The sequence below is a fragment of the Hypanus sabinus genome, unplaced genomic scaffold (genome assembly GCF_030144855.1).
Source record: "Hypanus sabinus isolate sHypSab1 unplaced genomic scaffold, sHypSab1.hap1 scaffold_1643, whole genome shotgun sequence".
Taxonomy (NCBI): Eukaryota; Metazoa; Chordata; class Chondrichthyes; order Myliobatiformes; family Dasyatidae; genus Hypanus; species Hypanus sabinus.
The window spans coordinates 10,973-31,832 of NW_026779725.1; the positions used below are offsets into that span (position 1 = coordinate 10,973).

Consider the following 20,860-nt stretch of genomic DNA (forward strand, 5'->3'; position numbering starts at 1 on the left):
ACACCGATAGCTCCCCACCGGTCACCCCTTTGTTCACACTGTGAGCAAAACCACACTCTTGCCATGGGCACACAAAACTCACCAGTGTCCTCCTTGCCTCAGGGGTCGTGTGTCTCCTGTGGTGTGTCTTGTGTGTCTCTGATGTGTGTCTGATTAAAAAGTCAATTGACCTTGTATGTATCTCCAACTGGTGAATACGAGCCGTCCATCATATAGCTCCGCCTTTTCCAAGGCATCTCTCAGACATTCTGTCTCCCTGCTGCTGAATTAGCAGAGAAGCTGTTCGCTCCCTCTCGCTCTCTCGTTTAAAACGACAGTCCACTTGAGAATAATCCTCAGATCTCGTCACAATATAAACATAGCTACAAGATCTGTGATATATTCGCAAATTCTTAAGAATTTTTTTGTTGTTAGAATCTCAGCTGACGGTGAAAATTGGAAAATCTTGCAAACTTTCATGGACGTACATGTACGTGTAAGTCACGTGAGCCCTTTCCCCGCTCCCATTTTACCGCAGATCTGCCTTGTTTCCGAGGCTCCGCTCCCAGCTCTGATGACATAAGTTACAGTCCTGACTTTCCTTCAGTTCTGTGTTGAAGCGGGTCGGCGGCGGCGGCGGATCTTCTGCAGGATCCGGATTAGGAGACGACCATCACCCCCAGAGTCGGGAATCCGGGGGAGGGTTCACTGTCCGGGCGTGAAAACAATTTCTCATCGGTGAGTACTGAGGCTGATCCTAGTGTGGACGTCTGATGTAAGGTAATGAATCGAAATATGAGCGTATCTACACCCGAAATGATAAAACCACGATTCAAAGGTGAATTGACATTAGGATAAATTGGTGTGTACTTGAATTGGGAAATTGGAATTGGCATTTTGGAAGGCTGGTTATTTTAATGAGCAGTAAAAGCTACTGCTGAGCACTTTGAAATGCTGGTTTTAATTTGTAGGCCGCCATTGGAAAAGATCCTTTGAATTCATTGTAGCATTTGCCCTGTAATATGTAAATGACAGGTCAGTTCAGTAAACGCGCTGGTGCAGTCAATAACTCAGCGATTTGCTTACGTCGTCAGCCCTAATTCCATTAGTTATCCAGGTGCTGTTGTGTGATCAGTATTATGAGCGATGAACAGACCTGATGGACAATAGGGTGCATATTTAACACCCTCCCGCCCCCAGAACCATGAACTACTGCTGTTGCTAAGTTGCTCATGAGAGAGAGAGACGAAACACAGGCACGAACATTTGCTACACATAAGAGGGAGAGAGAGAGAAAGACTGTTGATTTGTTGTATTTTGACTCTTCCTGGATTATTTAGCTTTCACTACAAGGACTTCACTTTGCTCGTTAAGATTCCTCAGGAGACAGCAGGAGTGGCCTGATTTGATTGACACAGTCATTCAGCGTTGATGGATAGCTGAGACCCCGTTAGTAGATATAAAAGACAGGTCTGGAGAGACACGCTTCAGACACACCAGTGGACTCTGACTGAGTGTTGTGAACCCACAAGAAAGATGAGGGTTTCAGAGATCGAATCAGGAGATCGGAAAATATAGCTCTCAGTGTGACGGCAGTGCCAGTGGGGACTTGTGTGTGTATCCACTCACGCCAGAGTGACAAGTCCACCACAGAAGAACGGACTAGCTGAAGGAAGGAGGGGTTATACCTGAATGGCCACAACGACACGAAGGATTGAGAAAGCAACAAAAGATTTGCATGCTACAGCTGTTACATCTCGCTCTTTCTACTACATCATCTGTTTTCTGTTAGGAAGCCAATTCTGACTCATCGCAGCCAGGTTTATCCAAATCCCATGCCTCCTGACTTTCTGAATGAGTCTACTGTGGGGAACTGATCAAACCACTGACCAAAATTAATGCACCCACATCGAGTGTTCTGATTCTTCTGTTTTATTTTCACTTTTTCAAATAATTCAATCAGACTCATAAAGGACTACATGCCATGTTGTCTGCCCGTAGCAAGACTACGTTTCTCCAAATACTCATGACTTCCTTCGTCAATAATCCTCTCCAGAAGTTTACCCACTACTGATGCAAGACTTCCTAGTCTATCATTTCAAATACTATCCTTGTTATCTTTCGTCAAAAAATGAATAACATTTTCCACCCTCCAATCATCTATTTCTACTTCCGTGCCCAGCGAGGAAACACATATCTTGTCCAAAAGTGCGGTAATATCTGAGCCCACTTTCCAAAATTGCTGGACTATATCACTTTCGGCACCGGGGAATCATCTATCATAATATTTTCCAAGTTTCCAGCGCATCCTCTTTCTCAGCGTCGGCATGTTCGAGCATATCTGCTTTTTGAAGTTGTGTTCACATTGATCAACCTATTCAGTGAGGAGCTTCACAGCCTCCGTGTTCTCCAGACACAAGTTTTCCTCTTTTGCCTCTGATCTGCCCACAGTCTCCCCAGTCTCCTCCTGTTCTTCACAGTGCAACTCGTCAAGGATTTCACAAATCCCCCATCACTCCTTTAAGTCCGTTGTTAAAATCTTTACTGTCTACAATGTGACCCGCTAGAATCTAAGCTGATCCTTTCTTTCTGTTCTGTAAGTATTGTTCGTTCTTCCTCTTGACGTATTGTTCCAACTTTCTTGTCTCCCAGGGTTGCTTTACACTGTCATCCTTTCCCTGCGTCACTGAGACAAGCCTATACTGAACCCCGTGTCAGTGCTCCCTAAACAATCCCCACATATCTGTTCCGCAATACCTCGAGTGCATCATTTCCCAATGTATGTTCCTGAGCTCCTGCCAGGTAGCGCCATAATTCGCAAATCCCCAATTAAACACACTCCATACTCTCTGGTCCTACCCCTGGGCAAATTAAATGGAGGGGAGTTTTGTCCTATAGTTCTGAAATGCTGACCCACCGAGAGACCTGTCGCCTGACCCGTTTCCTTTTCTAATATTAGATCCGGTACGGACTGTTCGCTAGTGAACCTGTCTTCATATATTGACGTGAATCCTTCCAGAACACAACTGATAGTGCCATACTTAAATCGTTAACCCTGGAGAGCTGCCACAGAATATTGTTGAAGTTTCAGTTACCCATGTCAATAACATGGCAAATGTCCATGTCCCGCTTCCCGATCGGCTCCTCACTGTTGCCGTTGCAGTTTTTCTTTGTTAGAAGTGTGGCTGTGTAGAATACTCCAGATGGGGTGATCATGTTTCTGTGTTCGTCTCCCAGTCTATTAACAAACGAACGCTCCACGTTGTCCTCCCTTTCTGCAGCTGAGATACTACCCCTGGTTTCCCATCGCACTCCCTTTACACTCTGTTACCCGACCCTGTCCATTTTGAAGCATCTAAAACCAATGACGTCCCTCTGGAGTCGGTAATGAGATTGCTTCTGTTCATGTTAAAATCAACGACTTGGCTGACAGAGTTGGTGGCTTGGTGACCGACTTTATATTTGCTCCGAGGGTAGGTGCCGGATAGGCAGCTAAGAGCAATATGGGTGTCTGCAGAAGGACTCAGTCAGTTAAAAAGAACAGACAATGAAGTGGCAGATGAAATACAGTGTAGGGACTGCAGTCCGCAGTCAGGTACTCAGGCTCACTCAGCATAATGTTGCACGAACATTATTAGCAAAACGCTCCGACACAAGACGGGTTTCATTTTGTTACAGACAGAAATGCCAGTTTGGTACTACAAGTAAACTACATTTCCACATTGGTGGAGAAGTGTGCTGACACCCCTCGCTATCTGTAAAATCTGTGACGAGATGCTGAGCTGCATTCAATATGGACTGCGCCTTTAAAAAGAGAGAGAGAGAGAGAGAGGGGGTGTACACCTATTCAGAGAGAGAGAAAGAGAGAGCACCGAACAGCTCCTGAGTCTCCATGGTTACGTAAGTGCGGAGCTATGTAATGGACAGCTAGTGTTCAGCATGTTTGGGATATAGACAAGGTCAACTGGCTTTTCAGACAGACACACAGACACACGGAAGGCAAGGACAGAAATACAAAAGAAATAGACACTGGTTAAGCTTTCAATGCCCACGAAGGACTGGGCTTTGCAGGCAGTGTAGAAAAGGGGAGACCGTTGTAAGGCTATCGGTGTGTTTAACCCTTGCCTGCGTTGACAGCTTCACAGTGTGAAGGCGGTACCGTTTAGTGTAGTCGCAGTCCGCAGCTTCAAGAGGACTTCAGAGCACAACGGAAAGATCGACGGCATCGAATTACTTGGAAAACCAATCACCTCTCGCTCTCTCTCCACAATTCTACATATCTTAATATCACGAATTGAACTGACGCCATTCCTATACCATCGTAAGACTGTATCATTTACTACCTAAGCGGGAAGAAGTTTGGGGTATTATATTTACAGACTTATATATGCATAAACTCTGCTAATCTGTTTGATTGATCTAGTTTTATATTACTATAAAATGTAGATACTAATAAATAGTGTTTTGTTTGTAGCAGATTTCAGAGAGACATTAGTCGGATGCAGAAATTGGATGAGAAATGGCAGATGGAGTTCAACCGGGAGACGTCTGAAGTGGTACACATTGGAAGGACAGCTTACACGGCAGAGTACAAAGTATATGTCAGAAAAGTTGGTAATGTGTCAGAGCCTAGGGATCTAGGGGTACATGTCCACAGATCTATGAAAGTTGCCTCACAGGTAGAAGGGTAGATAAGAATGCTTATGGTGCTATCATTCATAAGTCGAGGGCTAGAGTGTAAGAGTCGCGAGGTATGTTGCAGCTCTATAAATCTCTGGTTAGACCACACTTACAGTACTGTGTCCAGTTCTCGTCGCCTCACTATAGGAAAGATGTGGAAGCATTGGAAAGGGTACAGAGGACATTTACCAGGATGCTGCCTAGTTTAGAGTGTACACATTTTTATCAGAGACTAAGGGAGTTAGGGATTTACTCTTTGGAGAGAAGGGGGATGGGAGGAGACATAATAGAGGTACACAAGATATTAAGAGGAATAGATAGATTGGACAGCCAGCGCCTCTTCCCTAGGGCACCGGTGTTCAAAGAAGAAGATTTGGCTTTAAGGTACAGGACGGGAAGTTGAATGGGGATATTAGCGGAAGAGTTTAGACTCAGACAGCAGTTGGTGTGTGGAATGCACTGCCTGAGTCAGTGGTGAAGGCAGATACACTTGTCAAATTTAAGAGACTGCTAGAAAGGCATTTAAGAGCAACTTAAGCTGCGAAGCAGGGTTTAAGGATTGGCACAACATTGTTGTCCGAAGAGATTGTACTGTGCTGCATTATAATATGTTATAAAACCAGACTCCAGTGTATTCCATTTCTGCTAGTTCTGTTAACTATTTAAGGGGTACGTCAGAAGATTGGGGGCTCGTCCGGGTCTTTAAAGGTGTGGGACCCATTCTAAATTTGTCGGGGGTTTAATTGAGTGATTAGTGGTTGATCTTATAGGGTAATATCGCTTACGTTTTCCTTGAGTGGAAATACAGCAGCAATGGAGACTGTGGTTAGCAGCTTTCGTGGAACCATCCCCTGAAACATTAGATGATGCAAAGTGAGATATGGAGTTGGGAATTACTCATAAGTTAAAACTTAAGGCGACCACTAGAATGGAGAAGTCGATAACACAGGCGTTAATAACGGAGCGTTATATATCCAAGGGAATGTTTGAAGAGGATGTGAGGGAAATGTGGTTGAAAGTAAACCTACTGAGGCTGTGGTTAAGCTTCGGTTAAAAACAATAAAGAGGGAAGATGAGAAAGTGCCTGAGACCCTCAGGGTCTGCTTAGTCTGCAGACGAGCTTGCTTGAAACCATTAGGTTAAGTTCTTTTCATGAATAAGAGCTTCCAAAAGAATAGCTGGGATAATCAGGGTGAACTGGAATTTGAAATTGGTACTATTATTGAAAGCGTAGAAGCATGAGCTTTGACCTTGCTGACAGAAACATCTCTCTCAGATGCTGAGACAGTACACGTTAATTTGTTTAACTATATTTTGGAATTTAAAGATAAACAACTTGGTGATGTTGTTCAAGTTTGTGAATTGGATAGACAGGGTTCGGAGAGTTCTCAAAACAAATTAAAGTGTTGTTTTGACCAAGAGAGGCCATCTGCAGGTGTTCTTATGGAAACATATACAACGAAAGATCTTGGAGATAGAACTAATGACTTGTTTGGAACAAAGGAACAAAGGAACAAAGTTCAGCGAAAGGGCTTAGTTTAAAAAAAAAACATGAGCGAGGAGTTAGCACCTATGCAAGGTTCAGGCCATCCTTGAAAGCCCTGTTGGAGTTGATCACGTGATGGTTATTTGCTCTGTGCTGAAGTTGAAAAGAGAAAATAGGAGATCTAACGCCATTTTGAAGATTACAGAATTTGGTTTTGCAGAACTTTGGTTTTGTAGCAAAGTGTGTGAAAGGTAAAGACAGTAACATGGTGGATTGATTGTCTGGATGTTAAATTAAAGAATGATATAGAAACCAGTATTTTTATAGTCTTCTGTAGCCTACAACATGTTAATCAGATATTTATTGCTTCATATTCTGTAATCTACAGTTAGGCAAAAATTTTACTACTTGATCAAATTTTTTTCCCAACAGGTGGGAGGAGAGAAGAGATCATAAGCATTATTCAAAATGGAATGTGGCTTTAAAGAGAGAGAGAGTGGGTGTAAACTGATTCACAGAGAGAGAGAGAGCACCGAACAGCACGCCAGTCTCCATGGTTACGGAAGGGCGGAGCCTTATAATTGACAGCTGGTTTTCGGCATGTTTGGGATATAGACGAGGTCAGCTGGCTTTTCAGACAGACACACAGCATACGCAAGACACGGACAGATGAACAGAAGAAGTAGACACTGGATGAGATTTCAGTGCCCACGAAAGTGTGGGTTTTGCTTGCAGTGTTGAAAAGGGGTGACCGGTGGAATGCTATCGGTCTGTTTAACCCTTGACTGGGTTGATAGCTTTACGGCGTGAAGACGTTATTCTTTAGTGTGATCACAGTCGTTAACTTTAACAGGACTTCGGAGGACAACGGAAAGATCGATGGCATTGGCTTACTTGGAAAACAGACACCCCTCTCTCTCTCCTCATTTCTACATATCTTAATATCGCGAACTGAACTGACGTCATTCCTATACCATCGTAAGACTGTATCATTTATCACCTAAGCTTGAACAAGTTTGGGGTTTTATATTTACTCATTTATATATGCATGAACTCTGCTAACCTGTTTGATTTAAATGGCTTTATATTACTATATTACGTAAATACGAATAAATCGCGTTTTTTTTGTAGCAATACCAGACTCCAGGTATGTTCCATTTGTACTGGTTCTTTTAACCCGTTACGGGGTGCGTAACAAAACCGTTCCAACCCCTACATCACACCGCATTTCTGTAAACCCCTTCGACCCCTATAGCACTCGGCATCTCAGCAAAACCTCCATCATCTACCCCGGTGCATATAGACGACAGCAGACCCGAGAAAGAAACAGTCGTGTCAGATTGAATGGCTTATAAAACACTGTTGGCCAGAAGTAACTGCAGTCTGCTCAACGACAGGGGAAGCGTACAAACGAGTTCTCTCTGTTTCCCCCCATTTTGTGGACTATGAACTGATTCTTGCACTGGAATAATTTAATCAGAGGAAGTGAATGTGGAGACAGGAAGCTTCAGGTAATGATCTGCTAAACCTGAGACCATTCTCAAACAAGTCGCCATTTGTTATGTGAATGGCGTTGTCTCTGAACTGATTCTTGACTTTGGGACAATCTAATCAGAGCCATAAACCTGAGACCATGCTCAGAGGAGTAGCTACCTTGAGCCAATTGTTCGGAGATCAAATGGTTCCATTGAAGAGGAACGATATAAGATTCCGGAGCTTAAAATTTGCAGGGGTGATATGTCACCAGCGGCCAGAGACCAACCATTGCCGAAATGTAGGACCGCACGGACACGTGCAGATCGGGAACATGAGGATCGGAAGATGATGAGGGGCATTGATCGTGTGGATATTCAGAGGCTTTTTTCCCAGGGCTGAAATGGTTGCCACAAGTGTACACAGGTTGAAGGTGCTGGGGAGGCGGTAGAGAGGAGATGTTCGATGTTACTCAGAGAGTGGTGAGTGTGGAACAGGCTGCCGGCAACAGTGGTGGAGGCGGATACGATTGGGTCTTCCTAAGAGACCTTTGGATAGGTACATGGAGCTTAGAAAAATAGAGGGCTCTGGGGAAGTCTAGTCATTTCTAAGGTAGTGACATGTTCGGCCCAACTTTGTGGGCCGTAGGCCCTGTATTGTGCTGTAGATTTTCTATGTTTTCTATGTTTCTATGGAATGCCTTGCCAGCGTAGACTCTTTTCCCGGGTAATAACTTTTCTCATCATTGACTGTTCATGGAGTGTCAGGATTTCCAGCAGGGTGCACACACGAAGATAGTGTGCAAATCTACGTGCTTTTAGTAGAAATAATAAATGACACTTGTTGGTAAATACAGATTCTCTTTCTCATTGATCTTTGTTACAAGGGATGATTTTTGTCACAGTGGAATCCATCATTAACATTGCCCACTAACAGGACGTGCCCACTACACAGTGTTACCATCGGGAAGGAGATACAGAAGCCTGAAAGCTCAGGCGCAGCGATTCGGGAACAGCCTTTTTCCTCGCTGCCACCTGTATCTCAGGTGTGTTTTTTCTATATTCATTTAACCTGTATTTCATTTTACTGCTGCCGTAATGTTAACAATTTCACGACGTATGTCGGTGATATTAAATCTGGTACTGATTCTTTAAATGTACCTTTGAAACCCATGATTCTGATTCTGATGCAGGGGGGATGTGTCAGATCGAACTTACGTTAGTTGAAAGCCTGTCAGAACCTCGTGTCCTGTGCTCCCATATTCTATGTTCTGTGCTCAATCGAGCTACCGTATCTTGCTATAGTTCAGGGAATCGATTAATTATTTAAAGCTATGAGGCCTTGCTTTTTCTGACTACTCAATGCGTCGGATAATAAAGTGCAGGAGAATTAAAAAAAACAATAGGCCATAAATATCAGTACCGACCGCTGGATGATCTCGATAGCTTTGCTTGGAAGGGGCTCGCCAAGTATTATGTAATGATGAATTGTCCTCGTTGTTCAGACTACGCTGGTCATGGGTAATGAAGGGAAGTAACCGGACAAATAGGAACATTAGCGATGGTCAGTATGGGTCAGTGCGTAGTAGGTCATGTCTAACCAAACTCACAGAGATTTACGAGGTAGTTACTAGGGATAGTTTGGAAGGCGAGGCAGCGGATGCCGTCTACAGGGACTTCAGCAAGGAATTTCTCAAGGTTCCGTAGGGGAGGATACTCGAGAAGGTTCAGTCGCTTGGCTTCCATGATGAACTATTAAATTGCAGTCGTCATTGGTTACGCTGGGGAAACTAGAGTGTGGTAAAAAATGGTTGTCTCTCTGATTGGGGACCTGCGACGAGTGGAGTGCACAAGGATCGTTGCTGTCATCGTTGTTTGTTGTTTGTCATCTATATTAACGATGTGGATAATGATGTGGTTAACTGGATCAGCAAACTGCCGATGACAGCAACCTGTGTAGTTGATAGCGAGGAAGAGTACCGGAGCATGGTATCGTAAACGGGATCTGGACCAGATGGAACAATGGGCTGACAAAACGCGATTCGGATTTAACGCAGACAATTGTTAGATGTTGCACTTTGGGCGGACCAGCCAGGGTTGGTCTGACACAATGAGAAACAGGGCACTGGGGAGTACGATAGAACAAACGAATCTGGGAATGAAGGTCCATAATTCAAGGAACGATTACGTATGTTTGCACGTTATTCCCGAGCGGGTAGACGACAGAGGGGAGACTTGATAGAGGTATACAACATTATGAGGCGTATAGAGAGTGGAATTGCAAGCGGGCTTTCTCCACTGCTGTTAGGTGAGAATACAACTGGAGATCATGTGTGAAGGGTGAAATGTGAAATGTTTAAAGGAAGCATGAGGGGAAACGTCTTCACTCAGAGAGTCGGCAGAGTGTAGACAGTGCTGCCAACGCAAATGGTAATTGAGATTCTGATGTCAGCATTGAAGAGATGACTGAAAAGAACATGGGTGAGAGGGATATGGATGGCCATGGTGCATGTCGATGGGAGTAGGCAGTGTAAATAATTCCTCCCGGACATGACGGGCTGGAGACCCTGTTTCTGTGCAGTGGTTTCGTGTGCCTGTCTGACTGTATGTCTGGGTTAGAACTTCAGTCTCTCACAGCACCGACCAATCTAGAAAGTCGTTGATACTGTTCGATCCCTCTGTCCTTGCACACACTGAAGCATGGAGACTGAATTAATGGATGTTTACTGCATGAGAAGATGGAAGTGCAGATGTGAGATGATAAAGGGAGTGTCACACTACAGGAATATGCCCTCAGTCCTTCAGTTAGGCGGTAAAGACAGTAGTTCCGGTCTGGAGTTGGGTGTTATAGTATTCCCGGAACAGTGAACAAATCTGTTGCTTCAGCAATGGTAATGCTGATCATTCGCCCCGATACTATACAACAAGGGTAATTTAGATCGAATCCTGTCCTTAGTCACAGATTGAAAGTGAGAAATCTTGGAAGTTTTATCTTGGAGGTTTAGAGTTGTGGCGACGTCATATTTAAATTGCGCTGAATATTAACTTACGGACCTTTTGCGTCTCTTTGAATTGGAGTCGGAAGTCTTTATTAAATGTTGTATGATTGTCATTACGGATGTTTTTTAACTGTTGAACACATAAGAGCATGACATTTTCTGCCATATTTTTTTTAAATATGAGTGCATTGCCCATTTAAAATATTGCACGAGGTGTGGACATAAGTGAGTTCAATTGAAAGCGAAAGAGAAAAAATACGGTCATGAATGACTTTACTGGAGTCACATGTTTCTTTAGCTTGTGTTGTGGGGATGATTGAATTAATCATCTTTTTTCACCAAACCTGTGACATAAATTTTGTGTCTCCTTACGAGAAGTGATTTCCAGGAACTGATGCGGAATTCGGAGGCTGCATATCTTTCTAAAATTAAGAAGTATCACTGTATGTGAGCCTCAGCTCTCCACATCTTGCTCTCCTGTTCTTCAGAATACGCGCTGAGGCCTTTTGCTTTGGAAGTTGTTTATTCTGTATTGTACAATTGCCTGCGATGGTTTTGAGGGAAGACAAGTGTGAGCACAAATGTTTGCTTTGTTCTCGCGGCGATTTTAGTTTGTGTCGTTTTGTATTTTTCATTTATTGTTGATTTCAGAGGAAGACACCGATTCCACAACGGCCGTGTACATTCAGGGTTAAAGGGATCGAAATTTGAGCGGATCTACACCCGATATGATAAAACCACAATTCCTGTAGAACTTGACAGCGATACAGGCGAGGACGCCGGCAAGGCTTCAGATGGAAGGGAAGGAACGTGGACCGGACCGTGAACCGGAATGCGGTCCACGTTCCACATCATTTCCCAATGTACGATCCCATGTTCCTGCCGGGTATCACCATACATCGCATACCCGCAATTAAACACATTCCATGCTCCCTGGCCGGATGCCTGTCCAAGGTAAATGTTGGAGAGTTCTGCCCTGTCGTTCTGAAACGCTGACACGCGGAGAGATCTGTCACCCGACCAGTTTCCTTTTCTAATATTAGATCCGGTATGGACTGTTCGCAAGTCCACCTGTCGGCATATAGTGACATGAATCCTTCCTGGACACAACTGAGAAATTATGCCATACCTAAACATTTTACCCCAGACAGGTGCCAAAGAATACTAGGGAAGTTTCAGTTTTCCGTTCCAATAACATTGCTCATGTCCAAATTCTGCTTCCCGATTGGTTCCTCGCTGTTCCCGCTGCAGTTCTTCTTTTGTTAAACTGCTTGACGGCTGTACAGAGTATTCCAATTAGGCAGATCGCGTCCTTCATGTTTCTGTGTCCGTCTCCCAGTCTATTAACAAAGGAACGCTCCACATTGTCCTCCCTTTCTGCAGCTGCGATACTGTCCCTGGTTTCCCACCGAACTCCCTTTACACTGTTACCCGACCCTCTCCATTTTGAAACATCTAAAACCCGGAAAGTCCTGAAGTCATCCCTGCCCTTGTGACAGTCGAGTGTTTGTGACAGATTGGACCGTACTTCAACCAAAGTGACCATTGAACCAACAGCATTGTGCCTTTGTATTGCTACCTACCTGAACTGTATGAAGTCAGCAATCTTCCGCCAGTTCTGCATTTTCAGGATGTCCAGGCATATGATTGTTTGAATTAATGACATATTTGCCAAACCTATTCATTGTAACCCGGCTTTATCTGAAAACTCCGCTGAATTGCCATTAGACGCGGGCGTTATCTACACAGATGGCCATTTAATGTAAACACATACTTCATTCCATTCCTCAGCTCTTCTCTGAATTTCCTCTGTGTCAGTGTATAGATACAAGTATTGGTGCACATGCTGAGAATTTGCAACATGAACCCAAATTGCTGTAGGATGTATACCGGGGAACTCAAATATCTGTCCTCGTAAAAATAGTTTTGCACTTGCCATTTCAGGGAATGAGCTACAGAGGGCATCCAAAATAATATGAAATTAGTTGATATAGAAAACAACAAAAATATTGATTTTCTGCGTTTTCCCACCTCGGCATCTTTCTGATTGTCGCTGCTGTGCAGAAGCCTTCTGCGGACTCTATTTGCCACAACGATATGCTGTATGGTTAACCCGTTAAACACTAGAATTAATCCGATTGGTAGCAATGGTGTTAAAATACTCTCCAGTAATTGGTACCCTCTCCACACGGGTGAAGTAGCGTATTCATATGTGCCGGTGCACCGCCACGGCATGTTGTCAATAATGACGTAAGGTTCAAGGGCAAAGTAAATCGGGACACTTTTCCCGCAGCTCACTATAACCACGGTCACGATAACCACTGTTGCTGTTCTCTCGGTGCAGTATCGCTCCCGTAGCTTTCGGCAACATATTGCGATGAAGCGATCGAAGGTAAAACTGACCGTGAACCAAACAGAACAGTCTGTCGCTGCAACCCGAAATACAAGTGTCAGAGCGCATACCGGAGTGATGAGCAGGGATCTGGAATAAATGTAGATATTGTTGGTCTGTTCCACTAAAGCAAACACGATAACCACTATCAGATCCGCTGTCGCCATTCCAACCAGGTAACGGATGATGCATTTGGAGAGTCCGCATTTTCCCCGAGATAGGATCGCAATCGCTGCTAAATTGACTACAAGAAATTTGGAGACATAATAGAAATACGGTCAGCTCCCTAAATGCCCCCAATCTACCGATGCTATGTCGGGTATGGTCTGTTTGGAAGTGGAAAGCTGGAATCCAGTGTGTGCGGTCTCGGTCGCTGCACCCCGGCTGGAGGACAATGACGGATGTGAGTGTCAGTGGATTGGCGACCTTCCCACAGTTTAGAGTGAGGCATCCGAGTTCCACGACTCACGTACCGGTGAGCAGTCGATCGTTCCTGTAAACAACACCACTTCCATTATTAGAGGTGAAACAGTTGACGGTATTATTTGTAGCGGTGACATAAAGCACGAGTTCTCATTTATTGACCCACAGAAGAACAGTCCTATGTGTTTGAAATAGACGGGACCATCTTTTAAATAAGCTGACACGTTGTTATAAGATCGAATTGTCTGCACTGATAGATACTCGGAACTAGTAAAGCAGAGACCAGCGTCACGTCAGAAAGCCGAGCGAGGTGAAATTATGAAACAACGACAATATCGACAATAACTTAATTGATAAAAGAAGAAAACACTGCTATCATAGTATGGAAAATGGAAATGAAACCATTAGATTCCTGAATCCTCCATTCTGGAAACACTATTCAGCCGACGGTAGCATCTGTGCTCAGTAACAGTGCGGATACCGCAGCAGAATAACGACGCCACCATACATAAAGTGACCAATTCCGGCATCTTACCGGGGACACCAACCGCCACAAGTGTGGGATAGAAAACGGCCGCGATGTAGTAAATCGCCGGATATCCCATATTCCGTCAGAAGCAGCGTTCAGTTGTACGGAGCGTTTCAGCTGCTCAGGTTGACTGGTGATCTGTTTAGCAGACTTTTATTGAGGTGAGAACAATTCCTTTGAGGCAATTAGCGTGGCTATCACGTCAGGGACATTATTGACAACCAACTGCACAAACAATTTCGTTAAACTAGTTTTACTCACTGTCCCCGTGTCAGAAATTTAACTCCTTAAGAGATATTGCAATCTGTTTATTTTAAATAAAATATGATGTGAATTTTCCATGTTATTTTCCATGATACCTGGGTTCAGCTATTTAAATAGGATATTTTTATATTAGTGTTGCTTTTAAAGTCGGCATTCATTCTGAAGTCGATTTATTTTGTAACATTTGACGGAGCACATTCACTTCTGAAATTGAGGGAAGGAGTTTGTTCTGGCAGGTGAAATGGAGAACACTTCTTTATGAAAGAGGAATACTCGTTCATTCTTTTCTTTCGTTCATTCCAGTCATTCCGGGAGTTTTGAGTGATGGAATAAACAATGACAGCTGACGTGTATTACAATCCACTTATATTACACAGAATGGTTTCCACGTGGTCAAATTCCTCTTGGCAGAGGTCATTCCACACAAATCTTTCGCTCTTCCCCTGGAGTTTCGTTAGAGGGAGAGCAATGTCTGCGAATTTCTTACAAAACTTACGGTAACACCCAACCATTCGTAAAAAAACGTCTGTAATGGTTTCTTGCCCGTTGGATCGGGAACCTCAGCAATAGCCTGAACCTTGGCCTGCACAGTTGCCAGTTGGCCCTGGCCTGCTACATAGCCAAGCTACGTGATAGTGGCATGGCCAAATTCACTTTTAGCAAGATTTACAGTGAGATTTGCCTTGGACAGACGTTCAAACAGTTTCTCTACTGCTGTGATATGCTCCTCCCAGTTGTCATTCCATACAACCAAGTCATCAATATAAGCCGCTGTATTCTCTAAACCCTGAATCACTGAATTCATTATCCTTTGGAAAGTCCCTGGAGCATATTTCATCCCAAATGGTAAAACATTGTACTCATACAATCCAGATGGTGTCACAAATGCAGATATTCCTTTAACCATTTCTGTTAAAGGAACACACCAGTGACCTTTCAACAGGTCAAACTTTGTAAGGTATTTAGCCTTCCACACTCTGTCAATACAGTCATTCACTCTCGGGATGGGATAAGCATCTGCCTTAGTTACTGATTTAACTTTTCTGCAATCAGTATGGAATCTCATACTCCCATCCGACGCAGGGACAATCACGCACGGTGACGCCTAGTCTGAAGTGGATGGCCTAATTATGCCGACTGTTAACATGTGTTCAATTTCTTGTTCAACCATTTTATATTTTGTCTTGGTTCATTGTGTAAGGGTGCTGCTTAATGGGATCATCTACAATTACGTCATGCACCGCAGCCATACATGGTCTTGGAATGTCAGGGAATAAATCTTTACACTTGTTAATTAAACTCTTCAGTTGTTTTCGTTGATTTGCCTGCAAATGCTGAGTCTTTCCATCAAGCTTTTTCAAAACATCAGAATTTCTGAGTCTTGTGGAGACTACATGGAGCTCTGGTATCCCAGTCCCAGACACCACAATCTCCTCCGTTGTCATAAAGGTACTCACTGGTGCAGGGTCGGGTCATGATAACGTTTGGTCATATTTGCGTGGACGAGCTGGGTAGCCTTTCACCGGTCAGGAGTCCTAATAACAGAATTTAAAGAATCGATTTTCCTAATTATTTCATATGGTCCACTAAATCTCGCTTGGTAAGAAGAGTGAACAGCATCAGGACCCTTTCTCCAGCACGATATCTCTGCTCCCTCGCTCTTCTGTCATACCACTGTTTCATGTTTAACAGAGAGTGCTGTAAATTGTGCTTTGCAAGGTCACAAGCCTTGTTAAGTCTGTCTCTTAATTCCGAAACATAACGAAGAACGCTCCTACTCACATTCTGATCTGACCATTGCTCTCTGAGTAGGGTCAAAGGTGACACAATGCGCTTAGCTCTCAATTATTTAACTATCCCCTGGAATGTTTTCGAAGTAAAGTTACTTCAGATTGGATTTCTTTAGGTAGACATACCAGTGTGAAAAATTTGATGTGTTTTTACCACAGTCTTGGCCTTGACGTTCCAGAGAGGCACCGCTTCATGGAACCGAGATATTGCACACATGATGGTTAACAAATCCTCATAACCAGCTGCAGTCCTTGGCAATGGGACAACACAATCCACTATGACCCTAGAAAAAGATTCACCAAAAGCAGGTATTGGTCTAAGTGGTGACGGTGGGATCACCTGATTAGGTTTTCCCGCAACCTGTCAGGTATGGCAAGTCCTGCAAAAATTCACCACATCCTTCCTTAAATTAGGCCAGTAGAATTCCTGCATTACCCTGTTTGCTGTCTTCCTCACTCCGGTGTCCATCTAAAGGCATACTATGAGCCATGTTTAAAATCTCAGCCCTGTAAATTTTCGGGACCACAACTTGATGTTCAATGATCCAATCCACACTTGCAGGCACAGTAGGTGATCTCCACTTCCTCATTAACACCCCATCCTTCAGATAATATCCTACTGACTCTCTCTGAACCTCCTCTCCTGTGAGAGCTGTCTCCCTCAACGCAGCAATTTCAGAGTCTCGACTTGGTTCCGCTATAAATTCATACCTGGACAAGGGCAAACCTTTCTCACCCTCCTTACTACCCAGATCCTGATGCAACATGGAAGGCAGAAAAGTCTCTGACAAATTCTCATAAATTAAAGCACTGTCTTTGCGAACTGCGTCAGCAGCTTCTGTAGACATGCTTCGGGTCACTGCGCATGTGCGGTTCACATCAGTATCTGTGCGTGTGTCGTCAGACACAAGCTCGCTTGTTAGCTGTATTGTTGAATAATCTTCACCCTGGATAGGTGCCAGCCTAATATTTACCAAACTCACTACCATCACTAAGCTTGCGAAGACCACATTTACATTAGAAAAATTCAAAACAGCCCATACATTCTGTACTTTCGACTTTTAGCTTGTCTCGTGTCTACAGTAACCCAGTCAGGTGGTCTCTCAAAACCAAAACAATCCTTTCTCTTCTCATTGCAATCGAGAAAACAACTCCACAACCTTGAAGGTGTTTACTTCCTACTGCGAAAACAAAATTCAACAGAATTTCACAGACTTTTACAGTCCTTTGACCAGCAAGCAGCATTAAAAGTCGCGAAGCCAGTCCAAACTTCCCAAATTCTTTATTCAAAAATTCAGAAACAGCTTCTTTCTACATATTTCTATTAAGATTCACATCACCAACTTTCATCTCATCACCAACTTTTAGAACACCGTCTAACACAAATAACTGAAAATCCTCAATTTCCACTGGCACCAAGTTTAACCCTTTATTTACCGAACCAAGTCCATCTGGCTCAAAAATACTGCATTCCTTTTTAACCGAGTCAGACATCTCAGACCTTAACTGAGTTTTAACACAAGGTTCAACACCCTGGAAATTCACAGGTGCATCAACAAACTGAATACAGCAATCGGGACAGCTGCCTCTTCTAAGCTTTCAATACCAGTCGCAGTTTCAAATTCCAGGTTCCCCCGACTCTCCCAGTTACTCTCTGGGAAACTCCCATCCGGAGTAAACCAAGGTAGTGGCATCCTTTCCATCTCGGTATGCCCTTACATCATCGGGAACACACCTCTTAAAGTCTTCAGTCACAACCAGCTCTTTCAAGCTGCCCAAACCCTCAGTTACCCCTTCGAGCTATACCAGCCCTTGAGGTACACCTGTTTCTCATGGGCAAACTCCATATAAGTTTGGCTCCCGGACTTCGTTAAATCTCTGAAATTTGTTTATATGCCTCCGGAACCAACTCATGGACATTAAGCACTCCGTGTTTCACTGTATCATAATTCTTTGACTGTTCAAGTGTTAGGGCAGAATACGCCTGCTGAGCCTTTCCCTTCAACACACTTTGTAACATGACAGCCCTCTGATCCCTCGGCCATTTCCGACTCTGGCATGAATGGGCTATATATATGTGTGTGTGTGTGTGTGTGTGTGTGTGTGTGTGTGTGTGTGTGTGTGTGTGTGTGTGTGTGTGTGTGTGTGTGTCTGTGTGTGTGTGTGTGTGTATGTGTGTGTGAATAAGGTTCCCAAGCTTCCCCAGCTCAGGTGACTGGGTGATACAGTCTCACGGTGGGATGGTAAGTTATCAGTTTAGTTCTGGAATCTGGTTTGAGTAGAGTTGGAGAGAGAGAGTTGGAGTGTTGGTTTGTCTTCCAATGGCGATGCCGATCCTCCACGTCGTCCTCCTGTTCCCGAAACTTATTTAAAAATCACCTACTCGTGACCACAGGAAGCAGAATGCCAATCTTCCACGGTAACGCTCTCAACCCAGGCCAGGGTTGAACACATCGATAGCGTTCCACCGGTCACCCCTTTATCCACACTGTGAGCAAAAACTGATAACTGTCTCTGTGTTTCTTTCTTTCTTTCTATCTATCTTTCTTTCTTTCTTTCTTTCTTTCTTTCTTTCTTTTTCTTTCTTTCTTTCTTTCTTTCTTTCTTTCTTTCTTTCTTTCTTTCTTTCTATCTATCTATCTATCTATCTATCTATCTATCTATCTATCTATCTATCTATCTATCTCTCTCTCTATCTATCTATCTATCTATTCGTCTGTCTGGCTCCCTGTCCTCTGCTGTCTGTTTTTGTCTGTTTGTCCCTCTAACTATATGCTGCTGTGTCAATATTGCGAATTTGATGGAGAGGAATTCAGAAGCAGATTATCAATGAGAAACACTTGTGCAGTTTGGAAATGATCATTTTCTCAGTCTTACTGGAGCGATTTACCAAGGCAGACTGAATGTCATGATCCATTAGCCAGCGGGTCGGTAACTAGCAATCTCTCACTTGGTGCCCCAGATGTAACGGCATTGATGATATATTATTGGAGGGACCTACAGTACAAAGGGTAAGTCAAGGTTCACATGATCTGGATGAGAAATTGAACCACTGCGAGCAGAAAATCAACTATAATGAGAATTCAAGTTTTCAGCATCTGGACATACAGAGTAACAGCGTACAAAGAAAGATTCAAGAGCGGATGAAGATTAACTTCAAGTACCGATCAGTTCCCAACCAGGAAGAGCTCCAGTGTCATTTTTCCAAAATAACAAAGGCTGCCTGTCATGGTCCCTTCCAGCACCTGGTTCAGGAATTGGGCCTTAATCACCTCGTTTAGTTACCAATCATTTCCAGGTTCGACTAACTACAAACACCTGCTTTCCATCAGCAAATGCAGTTTAAAAACCCTGTGATCACAACTAGGAGCTGCCAGTTCGTTGGTCGACCCGTGTACGAGTAACCTCACCCCATGGCTCTTAGGACTATCAGTTCTAAGTCTAGCATCGTTTCTGAATTCTGTACTGAAACCAAGACTCCGGGTAAAGTTCCTTGGCACCCATTCCACGCTCGCTACGACGGTAACGCCTCCCGACTCGGCCACCGCGCCAGTTTTCAGCACCTGGGTTCGTTCCACCGCCCAGTCCTTGCGACACTGCCATCCAAGTCTCGTCTCTGCTTTCCGCCGGAGAATGGTGAGATGCCGCTGTTCCTTTAATACTCAGACTGTAATTGTCGCCTGCCACCATTGCTCATGAAAAGTTCGCCTACTGAGTACCGAGTGCTCACTTGTTCTCCACCATCCGTAGCTCTCTGCTTACATCCGCATGATCATAAGGCTCCCCATCTCCCCATCTTCCCTTCCGGTATCGTAGTAACACCCCCCCCCCCCCCCACCATACCAGACAATGCTGTAGCCTGTCAGAATGCTCTCCAGCAGTTTTTTGAGTTCATTCATTAATCTCCTAATGAAGTACTGGATAGCCGCTGTCTTGCCTTCCTCATAACTGCATCGATATGTCGGGACCAGGTTAATTCCTCAGAGATCTTAACACCAAGGAACCTGAAAAACTGCTCCCTCTCTCCACTTCGGATCCCTCTGTGAGGATTGGTATCTCTCTCCTTCCTGAAGTACACAATGAGCTCTTTCGTCTTACTGACATTCATTGCAAGGTTGTCGCTGCGACACCACTCAACTAGTTGACATATCTCGCCCCCGTTCGCTGTCTCGACTCCATCTGAGATTCGACCAACAATGTTTGCATTATCAGCAAATTTATAGGTGGTATTTGATGTGCACATTTGCTGACTCAATATGCACATGGATGTAAGGAAGGTTGAGGGATATGGACAGGGTCGGAAGGAGGGATTAGAGTTTGAGTGCCTTTGATCTGCTTTTTAGCTAGTATGGCAATACATTGTGTGCCGAATGGCCTTTTCACGTGCTGTATGTTTTTAGGCTCTATATCTGTAATTTTTTCCTAAATTTTCTTTCCTTATGTGCCTTTGCAGCACTGGGCTCTGGTGGCGCAATCGGTTAGCGCGCGGTACTTATACGCCAGTACGCGGCGGAGAAATGCCGAGGCTGTGAGTTCGACTCTCACCTAGAGCACTCGTGATTTTTAATGCTTGCAGTGCCCGAGTGACTAAGCGTCTCTGAAGCTGAGCATTCCACTAAAATGTTACATTTGATTATGTGCTTCTGAGATTGTTATTTGTATTTAACTGCGAATCGATGCACCTTTGAGTGTGATCTGAGCAAGAGAGTGTAAGTTTACAAACGTTGCAAGAGATCCTCCCTCATTCACTAAAAGGCATTTGCTCGCAGGGCTACAAACAATCTCCCTGTTTGGTTCTTTAGTTCAACACGCGCAGCCTCACTTCCCGTTGTTGAAAGTGTCTGAG

General features: G+C 44.0%; 1 non-coding gene across 1 annotated transcript; it reads left to right on the forward strand.

Moving 5' to 3' along the window:
- The first annotated feature begins 20,473 nt into the window (after positions 1 to 20,473).
- On the forward strand, positions 20,474 to 20,567 carry trnai-uau (transfer RNA isoleucine (anticodon UAU)). Its single transcript has 2 exons — positions 20,474 to 20,511; positions 20,532 to 20,567. It is a non-coding gene; the product is annotated as a tRNA-Ile (tRNA).
- The last annotated feature ends 293 nt before the right edge of the window (positions 20,568 to 20,860 follow it).